Consider the following 23,056-nt stretch of genomic DNA (forward strand, 5'->3'; position numbering starts at 1 on the left):
CCGAGGGAAAAGATGTTCGCTATACTGGGGGACTATGGAATTAAAGGTAGATTATTAAAATCAATCAAAGGCATTTATGTTGACAATTGGGCTTCAGTGAGAATTGATGGTAGAATTTCTTGGTTCAGGGTACTTACAGGAGTTAGACAAGGCTGTAATCTTTCACCTTTGCTGTTTGTAGTTTACATGGATCATATGCTGAAAGGTATAAAATGGCAGGGAGGGATTCAGTTAGGTGGAAATGTAGTAAATAGTTTGGTTTATGCTGACGACTTGGTCTTAATGGCAGACTGTGCCGAAAGCCTGCAGTCTAATATCTTGGAACTTGAAGATAGGTGCAATGAATATGGTATGAAAATTAGCCTCTCGAAGACTAAACTGATGTCAGTAGGTAAGAAATTCAACAGAATTGAATGTCAGATTGGTGATACAAAGCTAGAACAGGTCGATAATTTCAAGTATTTAGGTTGTGTTTTTTCCCCAGGATGGTAATATAGTAAGCGAGATTGAATCAAGGTGTAGTAAAGCTAATGCAGTGAGCTCGCAGTTGCGATCAGCAGTATTCTGTAAGAAGGAAGTCAGCTCCCAGACGAAACTATCTTTACAGCGGTCTGTTTTCAGACCAACTTTGCTTTACGGGAGCGAAAGCTGGGTGGACTCAGGATATCTTATTCATAAGTTAGAAGTAACAGACATGAAAGTAGCAAGAATGATTGTTGGTACAAACAGGTGGGAACAATGGCAGGAGGGCACTCGGAATGAGGAGATAAAGGCTAATTTAGGAATGAACTCGATGGATGAAGCTGTACGCATAAACCGGCTTCGGTGGTGGGGTCATGGGAGGCGAATGGAAGAGGATAGGTTACCTAGGAGAATAATAGACTCTGTTATGGAGGGTAAGAGAAGTAGAGGGGGCCAAGACGACGATGGTTAGACTCTGTTTCTAACGATTTAAAGATAAGAGGTATAGAACTAAATGAGGCCACAACACTAGTTGTAAATCGAGGATTGTGGCGACGTTTAGTAAATTCTCAGAGGCTTGCAGACTGAACGCTGAAAGGCATAACAGTCTATAATGATAATGTATGTATGTATGTATGGAGAAACTTATATCTCAAAACTTAAGGTTACACACGTGAATATTTCTATTTGGAATCACCTTAAAAAGAAGAAAGAAACACTCATTTTTGGAGGGGGAATCAACTTAACGAGCTGTGGTGTAAAAGGAGTTGAATTTTTTTTTATACTTATATCTCAAAAACTGAGGATGTTAGAGGCATGAACACATTTGCATTTGGATTCTTATTTCAAAGTAAAGAAACACGTGTTCTTTCGTCTTCGAAAAATCCACTTAGGGGGAGTGAATGAATTGAAAAATTAGTTGAATTCTTTGTGTGAGGATACTTGTATCTGAAAAACTAAAAATGTTAAAGACGAGAAAATTAGTATTTGGAATATCTTTTAAAAATAAAGAAACACGCACTTTTGGGGAGGGGTAATCAACTTAACGGATAGAAAGGGGGGTAAAAAAGGAGTTGAATTACTTTTATGAGTATACATTTATCTCAAAAACTGAAGGTGTTACAGACGTGCAGGAATGAAAACTGGTATTTGGAATCTCCTTTAAAAATAAAGAAACATGTACTTATTTTTTGACTTGAGAGAAGACTTTTTCTCACATGTACAGTTCTATGTCGCATGGTCGGCTTAGCCCCAAAAGGTAATACTACAAACACGGTTTACAAAGAATTTCTGGGGTAAATGAAACTCAATTTTTGGGCGAGTTTTTATACTTTAGGAATTTTCAGATGATGTCTTAGTACAGTGCCGAGGAACGATTACTATGATAAAATTACGAAATCCACGCGAGCGAAGCCGCGAGTAATTGCTTGTAAGAAATTATAAATACAAAGTTATTTACCCAAACAGCGCTGGGGTAGATGGGGTTCAGCGCACGGCACTGGTATAGGCTATATTATGATCTGGTATTTTAAATATTAGTATTAAGGATTGTACATAGGCCCTATCATACTTTTATCTTTCCATTTCTGTTCATGTCTATTTTACTGTTTATGTATTGAATTTTATCAGAGAAACTGTATATTTTGTATAAACTACAACCCTAACATATCTTATGATAAAATAGGGTTCACAGCACTTTGGAGATTAATAATAATAATAATAATAATAATAATAATAATAACAACAATAATAATTGTACCGGGCGGTACACCTACACACCGCGAATTCAAATATTGCGCCAGTTGAAACTTCTCTACAGGAGAAAGCCTGAACTTTAACAAACTGTATTAACTCAACGGTTTCTCGGAAGATGTCACTACTGTAAAATTGGTAATTTTGAAGTGTTCTGAACTGTGTCTATTTTGATTTGTGTTTGTTTGCTCCGTATCAAGAAGTTTGAACATTCTCTAACAGATGTCACTACCCAAAACTATGGTAACACACTCTGGTGCAATGGAATGAACTCTCTTGAAGAAATATTGTATTCCTAAGTTTTATTTTTACTAAATTTTGTTCTGTGGTTTGTGGGTTGGCAATATAAAACCTTTCTTTCCGCCCGTTTTGAATGTAACCAATCATGAATTTACGTAATTAATTTTCCACCAATAAGGTGTTTCTTCCTCGTCTTGTGTATTAGTTTTTGCTGTTGGCCAATAAAAGTTGGTGGGCGGGTTGTTATCATTCATGAAAGGTCTCGAATGTTCCACGAGGGTATATAAACGGCTGATTTTCTTGTCTCGGTGCCACTTCAGTAACATCTCTCTTAGTGTGTGAATATGTAGCAGGGGGCGGGAAGCGCCTCTTTCTTGAAGCAGCAGTTCATCTACAAGGTAATGGCCTGTTAACATCTTCATTTCTTGCTAGCTCAGCAGTTTAACTCTCGGGGAGGGTTCGAAGCCTTTAATATGTAACCTTTTCCTTTAAAATGTAAATTTCCTTCTGTGTATGTAAAAACTTCTAATCTCTTTTACTATAAAGCGGGGATAGAGTGTGCTTCACCCTCTCGAACTCCCCTTCATTGTGAATTTGAGGTGACTATGTTTTCGTAACCGTTTTTCTCTTCCTTCTTAAAGTCTTAAATTTATTTTGCCGACTAGTCACCTCCATAGATTGGGATTAGCCCCTGTATTATCGGCCTAGCGCCACATAGGTTTTTAGACAAAACGTTGTGTAGGAGTGCAAGTTATCGCCTCCATTCAATTTTGTATTATGGGCCAGTAACTTAACCTGATGTTTTGTTTTCCTCATGTAAAGGCCCTGTAGGGTGGGTATCAAATACCCCTGTTTCCTGGTGTGCCTTGACGGCAGTCTGAAGTGAAAGTTGTTGTGGCCTTTGAGAGGCTTGTCAAATTGAGAGCGGGTCTGCTCTTTTCCTTAACATTGTAATTAGGAGCAAGTGCTCCTTGTACTTAGGGGTTTTCTGCCCTTTAGCAATTGTGATCGTGAGCTGGGAGCTCAGAAAGTAAACTTGGGGCTCGAAGCCCAAATTTAGTGAGCTGTAATTTGTTAATTGTTGATTTGCTACTTGGTACCTGTTATACTCTGTTATTTGTTGATTTTGAAAAGAAAATATAACCTTTGTTAAAGTTTTAAATTAACTTTAATTTTGTAGTTGAGACCTATTCCAGCCCGCACCTTTTTTCACCTCTAACTACCACGTATATCTCCGTAATAATAATAATAATAATAATAATAATAATAATAATAATAATAATAATAATAAAACTTAGCTTAGTTCTCCCTGATATTAGCAAAAGTGGTATTCAAGATGCTTGGGATGCTCTTCTTACCAGTCATCTCCAGTCGCTTCTGCAGCAGTCAACTAGTAGTCTTCAAGATAAAGCCCGATTCAACGATGCTTCTTTTCTGGAACTGGTGCATGGTCCCTAACATTACCTTCGCCTTCTCTTAGTCTTCATCTTTCCAATGAGAGTTTCCGTATCGCTGTGGCTTTACGTTTGGGAGCAGCCATCTGTGAGCCTCACCGAATTTCAACTTGTCGAGTTAACATTGATCAACACGGCCTTCATGGCCTTTCCTGTGTGAAAAGTAAAGGCAGACGTGTGTCACTCCAGTATCAATGATCTCATCTTGCGGGCTCTGATTTCAACAGAAGTCCCATTTATACGAAAGCCTAGTGGCTGCTGCTGTTCAGACGGTAAAAGGCCAGACGGAATGACACTTGTGCCATGGAAAAGGCGAAGATCTCTCCTTTGCCGACACTTCCGCCCAACACGATTTTCCCCTTTCATCAATAAGTGCTGGAGGTGCAGTTGCGAGTAGGGAAAATGTAAGAGAAGAAAATACAGTGTTGTTGGACAAATTCTTCTTTGCACCAGTGATACCTGGGCAATGATGCCATCAATTTTATCAAAGAGGTTGGCCAACGGATTGCTCGTATTTCCGGCAATACCCATTAACTAATTTCCTTATTCAGTGCATCAGTGTAGCTTTACAGTGTGGGAATGTCACATCTATTCTTGGGACACTACCACCTGGTAAAGAGCTGTATGAAGTTTTCCTCTTTTAAGACGTAACTTTTATATTATATATATAAACATAATTGTATTTCTAACTATTCAAAACCTCACGTAGTTCTTTGGCTAATGTGCCATCCACTCTTTCTACTCCCATATTATGTTTTACTTCCTTTACTATCAAAACGATCTCAATAGCCAATCTGTATATCATTTCATACTTTCCCTCTTTCACCATTTTCTCTATTTCCTCACATTTCTCCTTCAGCTGTCTTTTCCTTTTTCCTCTCTTTTTAATTCATTGTTCACTTTCCTATACCTACTGTTGTCCTCCTTCATTTCGCACATTTTCCCACTTTCTCCGTTCTCCCATCTTTCTCAACATTTTTTCTGTTACCAAGTCTTTCTTGATACTTTTGGATTCTCTAGTTCCTAGAATTTCTTGACAGCTTCCATAAATCCTTCCCTCATTTTTATCCATTTTCCATTTAGGCCTACACAATTTTCAATTCTGTCTCACTCCCATGTTTCCATAAACCTGTCTTCCAACTACCCCCTGGGGGTGTGGGTGGTAGAATTCACCCAGTGTATCCCCTGTTTGTCATAAGAGGCAACTAAAAGAAGCCCCAGGGGCTCTTAACTTGTGAACGTGGGTTGGTGATCATGGGGCCCTTAGGTGAGTCCTGGCATTGTCCAGGCTTTCACCTATCCTACCCGATCTCCTATGGTCAACTCTTGTTCTTCTCTGGGCCCTACGCTATTAGGTTTCCGAGGCCTATGGAGTCTTTCATTTTCCCGCCCTTAGTGGCTCTTGTCTTTCTTTGGTCAATACCTTAATTTGTACCTCCTCTTAAAACAATAACCACCTCCACCGTCTTCTAACTCCGAAGCCTTCCCTACCTCCTTGTTTCCAAATTTAATCTTTCTTTTGTTTAACCTCTCCATGCTTTTTTTGTATTTCTCCTACTAGGAGGTTGTGGTTTGAATTTATGTCTCTTCCTGGATAAGTTTTGGCGTTCTTCAGATAATTCCTAAACCTCTTTTTTGTATCAGAATACAGTCAATTCAAACTAGATACCCATGTACAACATTTCCTTTTGTGATTTAGAAATAAGGTGTTACCCACCACTGGTGAATTTTCTTTACAAATGTTAATTAGCATTTCTTACCCCCATCAAAAGTTTCCGAGAGTATCTTCTCTTACTTCACGCACCACTGCATTCCAGTCTCATAATAATAACGCATGCATCAAATATGAAGACAAAGTTGGAATTCAAGAGTACAAATCGGGGCAAATATTCGTTTATAGGAAGGAGAGTTAGGGATTGGAATAACTTACCAAGGGAGATGTTCAATAAATCTCCAATTTCTTTGCAATCATTTAAGGAAAGGCTATGAAAACAACAGATAGGGGATCTGCCACCTGGGCGACTGCCCTAAATGCAGATCAGTAGTGATTGATTGAACTTTGATTTTAAAAAGGAGTTCATGAGAACGTACGGTATTTCTCTGGAGAAGTCTTTGGATTGTTGACGATTGTTTGCTGCATTCCGACGAGAATGAAGAGTAGGCCTATAGGGTAGTTGAGAAAAAAAAGATAATAATCACCTGATTAGGCCTACTGTATTCTGATTATTTGTGATTCCAAATCTCCGGCATACTTCGTACTTTACAACTTCAATTGTACATCGAGTAAAAATTAATTATTAAGTTCCTATATCCCGATAATTGAATGTCAAGTCCCCGGCGTAGTTTCGACAGAAGTTTTTGAGAAATTATTGTAGACATCCTCTTATTTTTCAGCATTAAAGTTTTAATCTCCGTCCACGGGGCTAAGTGGCTCAGACAGTTGGCCTCCTGACCCCAACTTGGCAGGTTCAATCCTGGCTCAGTCCGGTGGTATTTGAAGGTGCTCAAAATACGTCAGCATTGTGTCGGTAGATTTACTGGCACGTAAAAGAACTCTGCGGGGCTAAATTCAGACACCTCAGCGTTCCCGAGATCCGAAAACGTAGTTTGTGGGACGTAAAGCTAATACAATTATCCCGCGTAGTAGGAAAGATAATAGTACCGTAATTTACCGACTCTAATAATCACATAACCACATTTCAGGTGAGAATTTTGGTGTCGATATTACCGTACCTACTAGATACGGTAGTATCTTGCCTGCTATATTTATGTGTCATCGTGTACGATAACCCTTTCGGTATTTGAACGTATAATCGGTGGCGGCGATGATGACACCTCAGACCGCGGGGGGGGGGGGGGCATGACTGTTTCTGAATTCAGTAGCTGGAGAGTGATTTTACATATTGATAAAGCTACAGCACACAGCACAGTATTATTTGTATCACAGAGGGTTATTACAAACTTAGGCTGTCGTAGTACAGAGCTTCTTTCGTCGATAGGAGTACGGTAGTTATTTCTGAAAGAATATGGCTTTCCCAACCTGTTCCAATAATAACCATCTCTTGCTGCCACTCACAACAATCAACAAGGCCTTTGAAGTAATTAGCCAGTTCTAAGAACCCAGTAGTCAGCGAAGATGCGATACAAAGACATCCTCCAATCAGCCCTACAACCAAAGGTACTCCTTCCACCCCGTCAGCATCCACGCGTACCAACCATCGTTTATTTTACGTGGGCCCTCCCCATCACATTACCACAGGCTTCAGGAGTACCTCTGGCTCAACCTCAAAGACATTACCGACCTACGGTCGTGCAAGTATACTTGCGCCCTGCAATACGTACCCATGACCAGTAGGCAGTAATGTTCGGTGTGTGTGTCTGTGTGTTTATACCGTGAAATGTATTACCGTATTTTAATTGCTTCGGATTTGAAGACTAACTTATGTAACTTCTTTTTATTATCATCGTCGTTGTTGTTGTTCATTGTAATAATATACAACCTTGTACTACGAAATAAACTTGTAACTTTCCTTATCAGGAAACGAGGTGCCCATTTTTAATTATTGCGGGGGGGGGGGGGGAAGGAACTTCTTCACGCCGCTACTGCGTATAACTAACCTTTCAGTTTTCATTTCTATTAGAGCATAGTAGGGTAAAATAATAATAACATGTCTACGCATTTAACCTTGTTGGTACCTATTAGAAATGAGCGAATTTCAAATTTTAATCGTGATTTTCATTTCTGTTTGTGCTTAGTAATAACCTACTGTAATTAGGATACGTCTGAACGCAGTTTAAAATATTGTAGTGTAGTTATTCTATTAGAAATTAGCGTGATTATTTTATTATTGTGAAATATTTGTGTACTTGGAGAAACATATTTCTACGAACTCACCGGTACCTCTTACTAGAATTCTTTTGTAATTAGGATAGGGTTATCTGCAGTTTAGAATTGTGTAATTCGTGTGTATTCTTGTGGATATTCAGGAATTTACGACAGTTTTCATTCTGTTAGGGCTTTGTAAGATAATAATATAATACGACTATACTCCGTACGGCTCTACTTCTAAATTGACGTTTTAGCAGATTTTGGCTCTGTCTGGTGGTTATGCGCTGAAGCATAGACATCCAACCAATCCCAAGCTGCCATTCATATCGATTTATATCGGCAGAGCACGATCTCGAAACTTAGTTGCCAACTCTAATATTTACATTCGCCACGTGGTTAACCTATCTCGCTCAACGTGTATGCTATTCGGTATGGTTCGCGATCTTTTGCATTTTCCTTCAGTAATTAGTGTGTTCTTCATATTGTTGGAGGGTTCTAGCGACTGAGATCAGTGGAGTGCTCCCTTTGTAGGCCATAACCTCCTTTCTGTGCCAGCCATTAGCCGTTAGTGATGTGTTATTTCCTCATTCTCTTTTATTGTTAATAATATATTCTCTTTCAGTGCCAGATATTGTTAGAAAGTGTAGTTCTTGTGAATTTGTTTTCAATCCATATTCATTCGTTTTTCTGAGTACTGTATTGCAATTTAAAAGGGCTGTTTATCGCGGTTGTATTGCATCAGCTGTTCCCGCGGCAGTAGCGCGCTGGCAACAGAGGGATGGCGATGCTCATTTGTTTTGCGAAACTTCAATTTAGAAGTAAGACCGTGCGGAGTATAAGTAGTATTGTAACGTAGTTAGTAGCCTATATTAATTACGGTACCTTATTTTCATGTGATCTTTGTGTACTATCCTAGATTAAATTTCTTTCATTTGATTTTTTTTCACAGAAGATACTTTATCTTTGCTTTTTTTCATTGTTCCGTAAAGAATGACTAAGAAATGCAGGTGTAGGAACTGTGGGTGTGCCCAGGCGTTAAGGAGTATGAAGGAGGAGTTGGAGAGTTTGAGTAGAGATGATCGATAAATCACAGCCTCCTACTTTGTCACCGATATTTTTCTGTCACCGATATATCAGATACGCTGTCGCGGAAGTATCTGTGACAAAATATCGGTCCAGTTGTATACTAGGATCACGTTCACAGGGTTATGTTATCTGCTGTAGGTCAAGGTCTATCCGAGGTCTATTTCCGGTTTTCACTTACTAGTTACCTACAGCGTGATACATTTTATCATAGTGTACTTATGAGCACAGGAGAGAGAATACCTATCTAGCAACTCTGTACCGTATGTCAGCAGCTAGCTCATGTTTCATACGTGGCGCGAACTGAACAGCTCAGTCGTCAGCTGGCAATTGAATCACGTTTGAATAGATTTTTTTTTTCGAGAAGTACTTGTCCGATTTTCAAAATAATCACGGTGCTGAATTTTTAATGTTTGTAGATTTAAGGGTATGTGTACAAAATAGTGTGGTACCTTTAAAAAAAAAGCGAAGTTAGTACGGTACCATGATTACAGGAAATATTAACTAACGCCATGAAAGAGTACTGTAAGCCCGATTATTAGCCCTTTGGTACCATTACTGAAAGTGAAAACAAAATGTCAATATCTTTAACAGTTCACGTGTTATTTGAGACGGACACCTTTGCTGAATAATCCTGTATATGGGAGGAATCTTTGTATTAAGCTCCTAAATTTATTATTTTTAGTCATTTTTAAAACTACATTTAGTGCTGTAAATAATTGGTATCCCGGAGACACGACACGGGTAATCACATTCCATTTGTTAATTTATTGCGCATCATGTTAACGTTTTCCCTATGCATTATAAAAACTTCAAATTATAAATGCGAATATTATTTTTCCCACTGCTAATGTCCCGAATCTTCCAAAAAATACTACACGATATTATCATATTAACTCAAAGTATTTCCATACTGGCCTCCCGCGACCAAAGAGTGACCGTGACTATAATCATATGCGTGTGCTTCCTGTTACTGAATTACTGATACAAGTCACAGATATTTTTGTGTCACCAGATACACCGGTCACGGATATTCTGAAATATAATTTAATTATTAATGGGAGAAGAGCGCACAATATGCAAAAAATAATACATAAAATCACTCAGAGCAGATCTTTGGTAATGACACTAGTCTTTCTGTACAAAGAATAGCAGGTTATCTATCACATTGTCTTTTGCATAGGATACATATGCAATCTATACATGGGTGATGGTACACTTTCGTTGCGCAGATCTTGTGAAGAAAACTGTGGATCGCAAATCGTGTTACGGTATGTCGAAGCTCGTAGCCTGGACCTTTCCATTCTGCGGATGTCATTGCTGCCGTGGAGTAGAAATCTAAAGGGATTTCTTTCTTCTTTTGCTGGAGCTCTAGGAGCAGTTTGGAATAATGTTCCGTTGATGGCAGTTGTAAAGTTGGTCTCAGATCATCTCTGAAGAAAGATTCCCGAACTAGTTCACAAGTGAGTCGTGATGGAGTGTATTTTGACAAGCATAGTACTTTTTTTTAAAAAGTAGATGGCTTTAACTTTCTCCAGATCTTTTCAGTTAATGATTACCCCAAATAAGACTGAGACCATACGTTATGATAGGGCCAACCTTCGCTTTGAAAAGTTTCAATGCCGTCTCTGCTGACAAGTCACGTAATTTGCTGATATCTTGCATGGCCCTGATAGCACTGACTACCTACCTTATTTTTGATGTGAAGGGTGAAAGTTTTCCCTTGCGTCTGTAATGTTATGCCTAGATATTTCAAGAAGCTAATATTGCTAAGTGGTTCATCATTCAGGTACAGTACATCTTCCTTGGCTATTTTTCCTCCTCTTCTGAAGGTCATCGTGACTGTTTTCAAGGTATTTATTTGTAGGTCGTTTCTATTGGCCCAATCAGTCAGTCGATTCAAGCTGTTTTGTAATTCATCTCTGGAACTTGGGAACATAGCTGCATCGTCTGCATAAATCAGCATCTTCACTCTCCCAGACTCTACCACTTGAGTAATGTCTGCTGTCGGTATGTTGAAGAGTAGGGGCTTAATTGGTCACCCTGTAAGATTCCATCCAGTTGCTTGGATTTGTTTACGCTGTCGTCTATTTCCACTTGATTATTGCTTAGCATGTCGCTGACAAGGTGTACAATGTAGTGATCTTTGCCAATCATTGATATTAGTTTTTCTATCAACATCGTTCTGCTGATTCTGTCGAAAGCTTTTGTAAAGTCAACGAAGACAACATACAGAAGTTTGTTTTTGGGTACCCGCAAGGTGTCCTGAAGGTTCTCCAACAATAACTGTATTGCTTGCAGGGTTGCTCTCTCTTTTGAAAATTCAAATTGCTCGTCTGGGATGTGGACTTCGACTATCTTTGTCAGTCTTTCTGTCAGTATTTTGGTGAAAATCTTGAAAAGTGTGTTGTCTAATGAAATCCCTCTGTATGAGTTAGAATCACTAGGGTCACCTTTTCTCTTATAGAGCATTTTGATAGTAGATTTCCTCCATGAATCGGGTATCCTTCCTTGCAGAAAGCATTCGCTCATCAGGGTTGTCAATGTTTCCAAAAGAATAGGGGCTGCTGATTTTAAATGTTCATTAAATATTGAATCAGGTCCGCATGCTTTCTTGACTTTACTATTGCGAATTGCCACGGATACTACTTCTGTTGAGATAAGTTCTAAGTCTCCCACAGGGAGAACATGCGTGGGTCTGGTATCTTTCTCCTGCAATACACGACTCAGATGAGCAGTCCACGTCTCCATGGGAATATCCTTGGGAAACCTTGCCTGTCGATGCTTCAGCGCTTGAAAGATATCTTTCTCTGCCTCCGCTATGGGTGTTAACTCACTCCTTTTCTGGAAATCCACTTTTACCTTCTTGACGACGGTTTTGTATTCTCTTCTTTTCCTTGCGTAAATTCCCAACGCCTCTTCTGTTGGACAATTCTGTACGTTACGGAAGGCTTCTGGTTTCGTTTTTCTAAATGATTTCGTATTGAGTTGGATGGCTCGTCTTACCAAGGTCTCTAAATCTTTTAGTGCCGTACCGTACTTATATCACCGACTCTTATGTCGTCTGTTATATGCCCGACTCTTGAGATACTGATTTTGGTAGGGTCCAAATTCCTTGTCAATCTCGCCTTAGTATGTGCATTCCTAAGTGTGAGTGAGATAATTAGGATTCTCTCACAGGACAGGAAGGAAGGTAGGTGTTATGTTGTACTGCTTACGCTACACGCGTATCTACAGGTTCTAAAAGAGTGAATAAGTATCACTTCATTAATACATAGGAAGCCATGAAGCCATGTCGTCTTTTTTTCTTTCTAACCTGTTAACCAAGGAGTATACAAAAAAAGAAAAAGAATATCGTGTATCGATAACCTCACATCCTCCCACCTTGATTTGGTGGCAGACAAATCAAAAGTAAGAAGAAAAATACATTAAATACAGCTCAATTACAGGAAAAAGGAAGAATCTTGACAAATATTTTGGACAATAATCTGAGTATTCACAAACTCAATTTTGCAGGTACTTTGATCCGCCTGCCACTCCTTGATACTTACAGTACCGGTACTCTAGTTATGGGTCGAACCAACACCTCCTAGATAATAAGGCCTCACAACAGCGCTGTGACGTCACGCTACGGAGGCGATCGCAATCCAAAGAAACGCAAATCATGGTCACACACAAACATGATTTTAATACCTTTAGCTTGTGGAATAACTTATTTACCAACATATAAAATTTAAATTTTAAGGGACATTGAATTATATTGCCGTTATTACCGTATCTTAGAGACTCTGTCATTAAAGATAAACAACACACTGTTTTAAATCACGGCAACATTTACAATGTTAACTTATCCAGGCTGACTTGCTAACACACAGAACTGAAATTCACAAACATACTGTATTTCAATTGAAATGGGCACTGAATAGACAGTAAATTATTTTAAAATAAAAAGAGAACGCATAAAATTAGTTTAGGCCTAACATGTAGACTGTACTACAAAAATATGATACACTAACTTCACATTTATTTACAAACTTCCATTTTGCGAAAATTTAGAAAGACACTGAGTTAATAACATTAAGGAAGAGGAGCATAACATTCACCTGGTCTGTAGGTAGGCCTAGGTCCAAATTATAACATATTGGCATTAAAGTTAATAAGATATACATCATAATATATGAAGCATGCTAGTAATGCAAAACGACTTCGATACTTTTGCCTATTACATGAGTACTGTACACACCTATTTTGAGAAAATTACAGACTTTCTTGAATTTGTACAATGTTTTATGGATTCATTAGTTTTGTTCCTGCAGTAGTTATTTATTAGAATAGTTGTTCACTTCCAAATAATGTTGTAATACAAATATTCTGAAGTGTGCTCCCTACATTCATTCCTGTTGTCTATACATTCATCAGCTGAGAGAACAATTTGCAGAGTCACATCACTTACATACTTCTTATGGTTATTTAAGCTAAGAAATTTTCTCTCACTTTCTGGCCTCAACATCTTTTTTATGATGACATATGTGTATGTAACTAAGTGTACAGCTGTTTCTGCAGGATATTTCAAATTACCCCTATTGAGGCTGTCAATAACATTATGATGACTATTTCTAACACTAACATCTTTCAAAACTAAGAAATCTGCACAGTAATTACAATTTAATTTCTTGAGAAGAGAATGACAACAATAACCTGCTATGTATGTTAAAATACCGTACTTGCCAACACCAGATGTGCTGTCAAGATCTGAGTCTGTTACATTGAGCTCGCCTGTAAATGTTTGAAATGAGGAAACTGCACAATAATCATGATCTAACAGTATATCTTCATCAACAATATCATTTACAACAATTTTTCTACCATTAGAAATGGGCAGTTCAATTGAATTCAAGATACTTATTTTTTCTCAATTTCAAACACCTGTCTAACAGAAACATGGTAATGGCCACCTGCAAGTTGCCTGTATTCACCAAATCGTGCCTCTAATGCATCTGTCTGAAACTTTCCAGGAAGAAAATATGACCATTTCAGTTCTTCAGAACAAAACTCTGTTAGCTGTATAAGGCAGCGAGTTGTTTGAGTAAGAGCCCTATGCGTTTGACTAGACAATTTGCCACATTTCAGACCTAGATTATCCCAGTGATCTAACCACTGAACAAACTTCATTAAAAAACCCTTCCATTCATCACCAGGTTTGTTGGTGAGAGGCTGTTGAAATTTATCATTAAGTCTTACACCTTTGAAAGGGGTCTTTACATTAACAATATGCCACCAGGTAGTGATTACTTTTACAAATTCAGCTGTGCCTTCATATGATGTTAAGTCGTGCTTTTCTCCTACAACGAGTAAAGCATTTACTATATGGTCATTAAACAACTGACACACGTATTTCACATTTTGTCTTTCAAAACTTGAAGGCCATAGTGCTTTGACAGTCAAACCACACCCATGCTTTACAAGGTCATTCCCTTCAGCCTCAAACAAGTCCCTTATAGCTTTGAAAGATGCAACTTTAACTTTAGAAAAATTATCAAAGTCAGGATACACAAATTCCAAACCATTAATTTTCTGGTTGAGCCAATTATTACTGATGCATTTAAATAAATGCACAGTGTCAATGGGATAAAAAAGAGACTTGTTAGGATTTCCAGGATTGCAATACTCAGTTTTAAGTTCAGGTGGATTTGAAAATTTTGACATTGCTTTGGTGTTGAGAGCATTATTAGCAGTCACAACAGCCAGAACATTAAATCCCATAGATTCCAAACCAACAATAACCTTTGACATGAAACTGTGTAAATCATCACCTGTTAACTTGGACACAGGGAGAATATGAACTACTTCCTTCTTTGATGATAAAATGCTCTGGATCTTAAATACATGTGCTGATGTAGCAACATTGGTAGTGTTAGCACATGAGCCTACAATGTTCCCTCCTTTGAAGTCCATGTATGGTTTAATGTGAATTTCATCTACCATCTATGTTACAAATTTGTCATTCTGTTGAAAACCTTGAACTTTCTGTTTTATATATTCCAGAAAATATGTAGGGTTCTGTTCTAATATTGGGCTACCATTCAGACTGGAACATACTCTTTTCAAAGTATTAACATCTGGCAAAATTAAATTACTTCTATGTCTCATAAATTTGTAAGCATGGGGAGAAATCAGTTGGAAGATTGAACAAATAACAAGAAAATCATTATCATACTCCCTTTTGTGTTTAGGAACTAAGGAAAGTTTTAACTGTGATTTTATTAAATTAAACGTGGGGTCATCTTCCTCAGTGATCATTTCACCCACTAGGCCTAGAATTAACTTATTCGTTCTATCTTTCTGCACACTGTTACACTAATTCCCTGTATTGTAGCTATGGAATTTTGTAACTAAAGAATGTACGTCAATTGTGTTGGTAATTTTGTCTACATTAGAAAATTTACACTGCAATAAAACCCCTTTAGAATACACTTTTGAGGTCATGTCCTCTTCAATTATTATTATATATGCTATGCAATGTGGTTGCTTTAATGTATCCATGTACAGCAAAATTACTTGCATTGCCTTCACAACAGTACACCTACATATGTAGGCATGTAGTTTAATGAGTATAATAAATCTAATTCGGGTAATAATAATAATGTATCCCTTGATTGTAAGCTAACATAACCTCATATCTTACGAGAGTAAACATACCTACATATCACCAGTTGCTGCGTGTAGTTTAATACCTAACAGGCCTATGTGCATTATGATTATGTGAGAACGTAAAAGTAACAGTTACTCACCACCGAGTAATTAGTAACTTTGTAATCCTGTCTTGGAATTGCACATAACCATCTCAGCTGCATAACCTCATCTTTCGGGAACTTAAACACATGGACTTTGATATCATTATCGTAATTTCCCTTGCATTTGGGCACACAACACTTTAGCACCATTGTACACAACGATTCGTAACTGGTACAATTAAAATAATTAAAACACTTCTACATAATTGCACCGACACGTGGCCACACTCATTGCTTTCTTAACACTGAGAAGGTTCAAGCTTGCCTCCGCATAGCGACGTCACGGTAAACATGCGGAACAGTTGTGAGGCCTTATTATCTAGGAGCTGTTGGTCGAACTAGCTGTTTCGAGGGAGCTAGCTCATTCGTTCCCGCTCCCAGCTGAGAGTCGTTAAAAAGAGTCGACTCTTGGGAGCGGGAAGATTGCAGCGAACCGAGGAAGTCAAGGCCGCTCTCCGCTTCCCGGTTCGTTCGTTCGTTCGTTCGTTCGTCCGTTCGTTCATCCGGTTTAGGGCAAACGGCTCTTGACTTTCGGTCTCTTTATGACTTCCGGGAACGAACGAGATATTGCAACCTATGGCAACACAATATCCGATTAATTTGGCACGCTACTCTTGGAATGAAACAAATGAACAACTAATATATACACTGCTGGCAACATTGACAATTCAATGATAAAGCTTTATATAGAGTAACGAAGAAACTTATCACAAATATACAGTATTAATAGATGGCATCTAATATTTTTTAAAAATGTTTATTAATCTTGGAATATGTGGTATTATTGTGCGCTTTTTTGTACTTCGAACAGAAATTTTCCGCAAACAAGAACAAATGTAACGAGTGGCTCAAAGTGATTTCTCGCTGTAACTTCGTCCTAAACAAGAGTTTTAATTTATGCGTTAATTCGTGTTTTTTAATTGTGTAGTGATTTGCTTTTCTTTAACTGTGTTCGGAAATATTCGAATATATAGGCCTATTGCTGTGTGCCTTTTTGTACTTCAAACCGAAAAAGGATCAAAGGTACACTATCATTTCACGAATTCTCTGTAGAACAGGACAAAACTACGGAGTGGCTCAAAGCAGTTAGCACTTTGATCTTAGTTTTCCGTTTCTATTTCGGGTATTTTCTTTCTTTCTTTCTTTCTTTCTTTCTTTCTTTCTTTCTTTCTTTATCTGTTTACCCACTATCTCCCAGATGCAAGCTCACAGCCGCGCGCCCCTAACCGCACGGCCGACTCGCCCGGTATTTAAATTTCTAGTGCAAGGTATGAATGAAATTTAATCTGAAACTAACTATATATATTGAAATTAAAATTTAAACATTTGAGTCAAAATATTTGTTATCCATACACCGAATATAGACAAAAGTAAGGCTTGTTTTGTCCAGCCCCCTTACTGACAGCAGCACTTGAAAAATTTTGTAACTAATTGAACAATGACTCATTAACCTCAAGATTAACATCAGAAGACAAGTATTGTGGTAAGTTCTGCCATGTATCTAAATTAATACTATGATAATAGAAGTGAATACTATTATTCCTCATAGTTGAGGAACGTCAGTTGGACTACTCCAGCTCTCCGCAGTTTCATTTCAAGACGTTATTTTCGCAAATATCAACGAAAGTAACCTTTAGGATTATCATTGTAACAATATTAACCTACGCAATGTTCTCCATACCTCTAAACTGCGATAAATCGGCAATCAAAGTCAACGTATTTTCCATAGAGGCGTATGATTGTATTTCTACCTCAAAAACTTAGGTCGCCAGCGCCACGTGTCGAGCTATGAAACTAATCCGATTACAGTGCGTGGACCCGATTGGGAGACCTAAAATTCACCGCCATCTAGCACCAGGTGTGACGTCACGCAAAACCGAACATAGCCGACTCCGCTCCGACCCGAAACAGTTCACTGTAGCACCTGACAGGAGCCAGCGGCTGCGCGCGCACTGGGACTCGCATTAGTGTACAAGTAATCATTTAAGAAAATACTGAAATATACACTTTCACTGTATTACGCATGATGACATGAGATCATCCCCAGTAGTCATTATCAAAAGTAACTTTAAGTATATTTTAAAATTCGAAGTTCTTTTTCTTTTCAGAAATATAAATACAAAGTACAGAATAAATTTTATATTAAATATCACTTTGTCAGAAACGTAATGTTGAACTTCAGGGGGATAGGAATATATCAAAAATAATTTTATTTAGAACTGTTCTGTTAGTTTTGTGCCTTCAGTCAGAATCCTTGGAAAACTCTCTGTAAATAAAGAATATTTATTCACTGTTACAAAAAGAATATGTTCATGACAGCAAACAATATGTGTAATTCAGTGTAACTTTATTATTGATGTAAAACGAACATTCGTTTAGATACCAGTATTCAATAAAAAATAAAATTGTACAATAAAATACACACTTATTATTCGTGAAGAGCTAGTTATCTCCCTAGAAATAATGTCGTTAATCTCCGTTTCAACCCAAACCTCATAATTATCTCTTTTTTTGTTTATATCTCCATAACAGTGAGAAGGTGGTGGTGATTATTAAAAACCAAACCCCAAGCCCCATGGCACTACAGCCCTTGAAGGGCCTTGCCCTACCAAGGGACCGCTGCTCAGCCCTAAGGCCTGCAGATTACGAGGTGTCGTGTGGTCAGCACGACGAATCCTCTCGAACGGTATTCTTGGCTTTCTAGACCGGGGCCGACATCTCACCGTCAATTCTAATCACGTAGGCTGAGTGGACCTCGAACCAGTCCCCAGGTCCAGGTAAAAATCCCTGACCTGGCCGGGAATCGAGCCCGGGGCCTCCGGGTAAGAGGCAGGGACGCTACCCCTACACCACGGGACCGGGGTGGTGATTATTGCTTTAAGAAAAAATACAACTGGGCAACCATCAACGCTTAACAAACTGAACACAGAAAGAAGTCCGACACTTCAACAAATGAAGGAATCGGCCAAAGAAAGACAAGGGTCACAAAGGGCGTGAAAATGAAAGACTCCGTAGCATTCGCAGATGTAATACCGCCGGGGTCGTAAATGAACAAAAGTTGATCAAGAGAGGTTGGACAGGACTAATGGAAGTGTTGAGTCTGGCACAACTAAGTGGAAGCAATAACAGGACTCAGCTAAGAGCCTCGTGGTTGCCAATCCACGCTCCCAAGCTGAAAGCCCCAGGGACCCCTTTTAGCCGCCTCTTACGACAAGCAGGGGATACCGTGGATATTATATTCTACAGACCCTGCAACATCAGAGGGTACAGGGCGAGTTGGCCGTGGGGTAACGGACGCGCAGCTGTGAGCTCGCATCCGGGAGATAGTGGGTTCGAACCCCACTGTCGGCAGCCCTGAAGATTGTTTTCCATGGTTTCCCATTTTCATATCAGGCAAATGCTGGGGCTGTACGTTAATTAAGGCCACGGCCACTTCCTTCCCATTCCTAGGCCTTTCCTATCCCATCGGCGCCATAAGACTTATCTGTGTCGGTGCGACGTAAAGCAAGTTGCAAAAAAAAAACCTCAAAGGGCTCCATGAAAACGTTATATATTACCAACAATAAGCCTATACAGTACTTCAGTGTAAATTTAATAATAAAGATTTCTATATTGGATATATAATTCTGAATTTTTGAAAATAATGTGCATAGCTACAACACATGCAAATGTTTGTTTAACACATTATTCTACGCTGCTATTAGCTCCGTAGCTTAATGGTCAGCGTCAAGACCTGCATTTCAGAACGTCATAGGTTCTATTTCCGGCCGGATAACTTTTTAACTGCGTCTAGTTAATTTAATTCGGGGACTGAGTGGATTGTTTTGATAGTGGTTTAACCACGCATTAACGCATTTTTAGGGCTGCCGACGGTGGGATTCAAACCCACCATCTGCCGCATGCAAGCTAACAGCTGCGCGACCCTAACCACATGGCCAATAAACTCGGTACTTGTAATATTGAATTCATCCCTCCACATATATTTGGCGTTAGGAAGGGCATCCGGTCGTAAAGCAGGCTCCAGTCCACATGTGCTGCACAGTTGGCACCCGACTTCACAAGGATGTGGGAAAAACAGAAGAAGAATAGGAAAATTCCATGGCACTATTGCTTTTCTATTGCATCTGTTATAGCTATGAACATTTTTTTAAACTCAGAAATGTTTGTTTGTTTGTTTGTTTGTTTGTTTAAAGGGGCTTAAGAGCTGTAATCGGAAAATTCAGAACTAGTATCCAATCTAGAAATCTTTAATATTAAAGTTTCACTGAAGTACTGTATAGGCTTATTGTTGGTAATATATAACGCTTTTCATGGAGCCTTCTGAGTTTGCGGGGTCTGTAGAATATAATATCCACGATATCCCCTGTTTTTAGTAAGAGGCGGCTAAAAGGGGTCCCTGGGGCTTTCAGCTTGGGAGCGTGGGTTGGCGACCACGAGGCCCTTAGCTGAGTCCTGTCATTGTTTCCACTTAGTTGTGCCAGACTCCACACTTTCATCAGTCCTGTCCAACCTCTCTTGATCAACTCTTGTTCATTTCCGACCCCGGCGGTATTACATCTGCGAATGCTACGGAGTCTCATTTTCACGCCCTATGTGACCCTTGTCTTTGTACAATTTTATTATTTACTGAGAACTGATATCTAACCAAATATTCGTTTCACTTTAGCAATAAAATTACACTGAATTTTAAACATATCGAGAAGCCTCCGTGGCTCAGGCGGCAGCACGCCAGCCTCTCACCGCTGGGTTCCGTGGTTCAAATCCCGGTCACTCCATGTGAGATTTGTGCTGGACAAAGCGGAGGCGGGACTGTTTTTTCTCCGAGCACTCCGGTTTTCCCTGTCATCTTTCATTCCAGCAACACTCTCCAAACTCATTTCATTTCATTAATCATTTATTAATCATTGCACCAGAGGAGTGCGAAAGGCCTCGGCAGCCGGCACAATTCCCATCCTCGCCGCAAGAAGGGGGCTTCATTCATTCCATTGCTGACCCGGTCAAATCTCTGGAAACGGGTTTAAACATATCGTTTGCTGTCATAAAATGAATAAATATTCTTTATTTACAGAGAGTTTTCCAAGGATTCTGGCTGAAGACACAAAACTATCAGAACAGTACTGAATAAAATTATTTGATGATATATTTCTATCGCGCTGAAGTTCAGCATTATGTTTCTGACAGTGATATTTACAGTGGTATCAAATTTATTGTGTAGGCGTACTTTGTATTTATATTTCTGAAGAAAAAACTTTGAATTTTAAAATATACTTCCAGTTATTTTCAACAATTTTCAATAATTATTAAATGATCTCATTTCATCATTAATAAAATGCGTTTCTTAAATTATGACAATGCGAGTCCCATTGCGCGCGCAACCGCTGGCCTCTATCAGGTGCTGGAGTAAGATACTGTTCCGGGTCGGTGCGGAGTCGGCTATGTTCGGCTTTGCGTGACGTCACACGTGGTGCTAGATGGCGGTGAATCTTAGGCCTCCCGGACCCGGTTATCAACGCTGGTAAGGAGCTAGCTAGAACGACGCGTCAAGTCAGCCGTGATTCCTGTTCACGTAGTTTCAATTTCACTCAACAGATGTCATCAGAATATTGTTTCGAGTGGAGATGCAGGAAGTTTCTCGCACCACTCTCCGCGTTGAAACAACCGATTCTTTCATTCAATAATGCAGCGTAGGAAACAACTGATTAAATGGGATCTTAAACGAAAATAATGGAAAATACTTTTGTTTTGCTAGTGGCGTTACGTCGCACCGACACAGATAGGTCTTTTGGTGACGATGGGATAGTAGAGGCCTAGAAGTTGGAAGGAAACGGCCGTGGCTTTAAGCTACAGCAAATACAGTAGACAATACACGACACTTACGGATTTCGCCTTGCTAAAATGGGAGACAATTCGACGGTGGCGCTCCTAGTGACTTGACCTGAACAAATCGCGCTAAATTCAAATATCAATGGAAATGTATATACGGAAATGGATAAATAAATTACGTCTAGAAAGAAAGTGGTATTGAGATATTAACTTCGAAGTTGCTAAAGCAATTCTGGATAAATGAATGAAGAATTATTTTAAAGGTTATTATTCAAAGACTGAAATTAGACATATAAACATGGTGTGAAATGGACTGCTATGAAATGGCTTGATCTTTCATTTATGCATTACTTTTTTACCTTTAGCATATCTGCCTGAAATCTTACGGTTGGATTTGTCTTTCTTCCTCATTTAAAAACAATGTATCATCATATTAAGACATTTGTCAATAAAAATATCGGCACATTCCTTACACATATGATGCAATGAATTAACATTTAATAGCTGGACAATTTTCCTCTTAACATGAAGCCTACTATCAGAAAGAAAATCTATAAAATCCCGGCTTTAATCTGAGAAGAGGGATAAAAGAAAGAAAAGTTTGAAAATGTTGTCGATAGTGATGCTTTGAGGAATATTTACGTACAATTAGAGTAAAAATGTAACATACCCTTGGCTGTACAGACGAGGATTTTTAAAGTCGCTGGCCTGGAAATGATCTGAACAGATCTTATAATTCTTATACAAGCGTAACGTCCCTTCTTTCTTGTACACTTCATCCAAATCGCTTCTGTGACATTTCAAAACCCACAGATCACACCTACAACAACACATCGGTATTGAAGGTTAACTGCTGCACTATACAATAAAATATGCGTATTATATTTTAAGGCCGTTAAAACATGGGTCGAGCAGGTCAGAAGATTATGAAGTACTATAAAAATATCTGTCACTGGAAGAATATATATGCAAACACAATATTACTTACATGTTCTTGTCACGAGGGAACCTGAAGAACGAGCGCGCATTTTTCTCTACTTCGTAATTACTGCAGCCAAACACAGCACATACCTTTCCCCTCATGTTGACAGGAGATATCAAGGAATGGCACATGCTACTATTTAATTATGTCAACTCACTGAAAACGCATAATTAACACCAAAAACTTCACACAAAAATACACGTGCTCTTATGACATAATCAGTACCGTTCAGGTCTATCCGCTAGAGTGTGCTCCAATAGCTGTCCCTCGATATCTCGCTCAGTGTCGTGTATTGTCTCTACTGTATTTGGCTACAGCCCCAGCATGTGCCTGGTGTGAAAATGGGAAACCCCGGAAAACCATCTTCAGGGCTGCCGACAGTGGGATTCGAATCAACTATCTCCCGATTGCAAGCTCACAGCCGCGTGCCTCTACCCGCACGGCCAACTCGTCCGGTGGAAAATAATATCAGAACAAATGTACATATAACCATGTATAGCAAGCATCTCTTACTACGTACCGGTACTGTATTTTTCCTTTTTTCGCGCACAGTATGTCACACACTCTTCTCATTTTTTTAAAAAGAACGATTACACCGCAGGAGACGTATATGTTCGATATATTGGCACTCCTTACA

Source organism: Anabrus simplex, chromosome 6 (genome assembly GCF_040414725.1).
Source record: "Anabrus simplex isolate iqAnaSimp1 chromosome 6, ASM4041472v1, whole genome shotgun sequence".
In the NCBI taxonomy this organism is placed as follows: domain Eukaryota; kingdom Metazoa; phylum Arthropoda; class Insecta; order Orthoptera; family Tettigoniidae; genus Anabrus; species Anabrus simplex.